The 4,069-nt window shown below is 33.4% G+C and overlaps 1 protein-coding gene across 1 annotated transcript in view; it reads right to left on the reverse strand.

The window, feature by feature from the left end:
• LOC118740527 (galectin-8-like) overlaps window positions 1-4,069 on the reverse strand; it is a 45,232-nt gene that overhangs the window by 38,373 nt on the left and 2,790 nt on the right. The gene's annotated exons all lie outside the window — the stretch shown is intronic.

A 4,069-nucleotide genomic window follows, 5' to 3' on the forward strand; every position in this document is an offset into this window, starting at 1 on the left:
TTTTTGTCGCAGCGCGTAAATGACTTATAGAAAGCGGAGAAGACTCTGCATGATATTACTATAAAACATTTCTTCTAAATTATTAGTTTTTAAAATAATATTTTCTTAATTTATTACAACCAAAGTTATGTAAATATGTATTACTAATTTTCCTCCCAAACTAACAAAAAAATATACAAATCCCTAAAAATACGAAAATTCATGTTTTTATGATAGGCTAGATTTCAATGTCCTCAACTGTATATTGAAAACACAAATGTCATTTGACTTATGGCATGTGAATTTGTTGTTGCCACATCCAACAAATTGTACTTATTGATCAATATTATTGAAGATTTGACGAAGATTTAACTTAAATCTACTGCCTTTCGAGATTTAATTTTATATGATAAATCTCAAAAGATTTAACGTCAAATCTCGTCAGAGGGCTAAATCTTCATTAAATCTCACAATGGAGACATAGTATAAGATAATATTCCTATCAATACAGATTATACTTAAAAAATCTCGTCTAAATCCGTTCAGTAGTTTTAGAGATTAGCGTGTTCAAAGAATCTCGACATACTTTTGAACTATGTATAGAAGATAGTAATATTTAAATACTCAAACCCTTTCATTTGATATCTCATTTTGTAATCCAACGAACAGTGAAAATCATCCACTATTGCATATATAGAAGCCAAGTCTTTACGTTTGACTGCGACGGTGCAGAACTGAAGCCTACGCTTATTATGATTGTATATAGTAATTTTATAAACAGGTGGCAACACTATTCAAAAAAATAAAACATTTGTGCTCTTCTAGAGGCCCATCCCTTTAATTTGACACCTCACGTTTTGTAATCCAACGAACTGTGCGGATCTTATGGTTTTTTAGACAGGTGGCGACCCTATTAAAATTCTAAGTATAAAAGGTCACTCTCCTGTCGATACAAAGTATATTAGAGAAAATCTCGTCCAAAGCCGTTCAGTAGTTTTCGAGATTACCGCGTACAAAAAATCTCGACTTTCCTATATACTATGTATAGACTAGGAGTGTTCGCTATGCAACAAAATCCAGAGAATAAGGTTCCTTACTCTCCCAAAGCGAGAAACTTACTAAGTTTTGCGCGAACAGGAATTAGCAAACATTTGCAAGCTTCACTGCCAGCTGGCGTCCACGGTTGCATTTCGAGCATAATACATTTTTAATTTATTTCAGGTGGAAAACAAAACAGGACCTATACGCAGGGTTCGGATTCGCCTCATTTTAGCCCCTCGCTCGCTCGTTAGTTTGCTCTGAGCTTGCGCAACTCACGAGCAGTGTTGCCAGAACTTTTTGGGCCGACCGGCTAGATTGGCAAAAAAAAGCGGCTAAAAACGGCTAAAATGTTTTAGTGAAAATCCACATGCTTTATTTAAATAAATCGCAAGAAACGAAACACTAGTTAACACCATTAATTTATATCGAGTGTATATTCCTCATCATCAAATGAATCACTATTGTATATATCACCTGAATTCATTAATTTTAAGAGATCGTCATCTACAGTAAAATTATGGCAGCATTTTTCTTCACGTTTTAAACCGTATCTTATATATAAAATAGCGTTTAACGTTTTAACGCACATTGGATTTCTTTGCTTAGTTTTTATTATATTCATTAGGGCTCTGCGATTATTCGATTACTCGAGCAAGTTGGTTAATCAATTATTCGGTTAATCAATTACTCGAGTAATCAAGATTTTGATTACTCAAAACGATGATTAATCGAGTTACTTGAAATATGATTACTCAAAAATAATAATTTTGCTCGTTAAAAGAGTTTACTTTGGAAAATGCTTATTTTCTTTTTTACATTCTGTATATGAAAAAATTTTTCGTTTTAATTTTGGAAAACAGAAACGTTGTTTTCAAAGTATCAAGGAACTTTAACTACTTTATACATATGTATGTAAAGAGTTGAAATGTTGATTACTCATTTTACTCGAAATGTTGATTAATCATAAAGCAAATTACTCAAATATTTTTGTTTTTGGTTAATCAAAAATCTTGATTACTCGAGTAACTGAACTTTTGAGTAATCATAATTTCCGATTAATCGAATAATTGAGTTATTTACTTTATGATTAATTAAAATTTTGAGTAATCAATTAATCGCACAGCCCTAATATTCATTGAACTAAATATTCGCTCTACTTCTGCATTACTTATAGGCAAAACAAGAAAACTAAAAACTAGGTTGGAAAGGTCAGCAAAAGGGTTTTCTCCTAGGACATTTCGAAATTAATAAACTTCGGCCCAAAATTTTACAGTTGAGTCTAAATTACTCCAGGTATGTAACGTTACCCGTTGCCATTGCATCTCTATGGATGTTATTTCGTCGGCATTATATTTGTGTTTTTGTTGCTGTAGTTGAACAAATACTTTTGGTTTAATTACTCTTAATGCATTTCCAACCGGAAAAAGTCAATTTTTTTTAGTGTGCCAATATTTGTAGGGAGACGTTGGCGTAATTCCTTTATTAAAGTGATAATAAAATAGCGACCATTTTCTCGGCTTCGTGGTCAAAAGCGTTTGTGCTTGCTTTTGTTTTTAAATACTCTTTCTTCAAAACTGTGATAAAACTGAGGAAATGGAGCAAGGTATGGTTCCAACGGGGAGCATATAGGATCAAATGTGTCCGCGCTAATAACCACTAGGGAGCATACATAGATGCGAAAGTAAAACATTGAGTTCATTAAAAATGTTCATTGGGTCTGCATTATTGCTTTCGAACAACTTGTTTACTTTTTGCACCTGAAAATTAGGCAAATAGTAAAATCGGCTAAAAACGGCTAACTTTTTTTTACAAACCGGCTGCCAGCTAGATCGAATTTTCTCCGGCTAGTTACTATCAAAACCGGCTAAATCTAGCCGGAAAACGGCTAAAATGGCAACGCTGCTCACGAGCAACAAGCGAGGCTGTATGCACTCGTTAAGTACGAGCGCACGCGCTGAGCAGCCAGCGAGCGAGTAAGCAAACGAGGGCAGCGCAAGAGTAGAGAGGAAAACAAACGAGGACCTCATTATCTCTGCCCTCGCGAGGGCGTCGTTGCGAGCGAGGCACTCATTTGCAGCAGCAGACGAGCGAGGCGAGTAAACGAGCGAGGCAAATGAGGCAAGCAGATTAGACAGGCAAACGGGTTGTTTGGTCAGCAAAAATGTATGGGATAAAAATTGCATCAACTAAGAATTTCGAGTAAAGGATTGTATGAACACATGCAGATATGTATATACATACATATGTATATACACATATGGTTGGATTTATTATGTATATATTCTCATGCACAGAAGAATAGATGCGTCCTATTTTGACCAGTTTTATCTACTAGGTAGGCACATATGTGCTTACATATCTATGTAGGTATAATTTTTTTAATGTTCAATAATTTCTTATAAAATTTCAACTTATACACTGCTGTTCTTATGCTGTTCTTTTTTTATGCGGATTTGAATTTATGCGGTTTTTAGAACCCTTTTTTCGCTGTAGCGATTTTGCTTTTTTGAGAGCTCTTATTACTTTTTTTTTCAATATGTTAGGGGCAATGCTTCGGATAAGTAATTTGTCTTTGTATTCTTACATACAAGTAATTACTAAGTAATTCGGCTAAGTAACTATGTTACATATGTATGTATAAATGAGAATATAATATTTATAAAAATTATTATTTGGTCTTTCATTTCATAAATGAGTAGGACATTCGCAATTTCAAATGAATATTCCTGGTTTAGTCCCCATACATATGTATGTATGTAGTATAATACAAACTGCTATTTGATAATTAAGGCTGGTCCACATAGAACTTTCGCGTTGACTTTGTAGTTGGCGTTGGTTTGACAGAACGCACGTTAAAAGTATGCGTTCTACAATGAAGCTTGGCAAATTAATCAAGTTAACTCAGTATAATTAAAAAATATTGAAAAAAAAAATTAGAATAGACTAAAATTAATAAAATTAATTTAAATACAAATAATGTAAACTAAAATAAATAACTTGAAGATGAAACCAAAGACGATATCTACGAGCCAAATTGATAAGTATTATG

This window comes from Rhagoletis pomonella, unplaced genomic scaffold (genome assembly GCF_013731165.1).
Source record: "Rhagoletis pomonella isolate Grant_MI unplaced genomic scaffold, Rhpom_1.0 Rhpom_scaffold_00006, whole genome shotgun sequence".
NCBI classification, from domain to species: Eukaryota; Metazoa; Arthropoda; class Insecta; order Diptera; family Tephritidae; genus Rhagoletis; species Rhagoletis pomonella.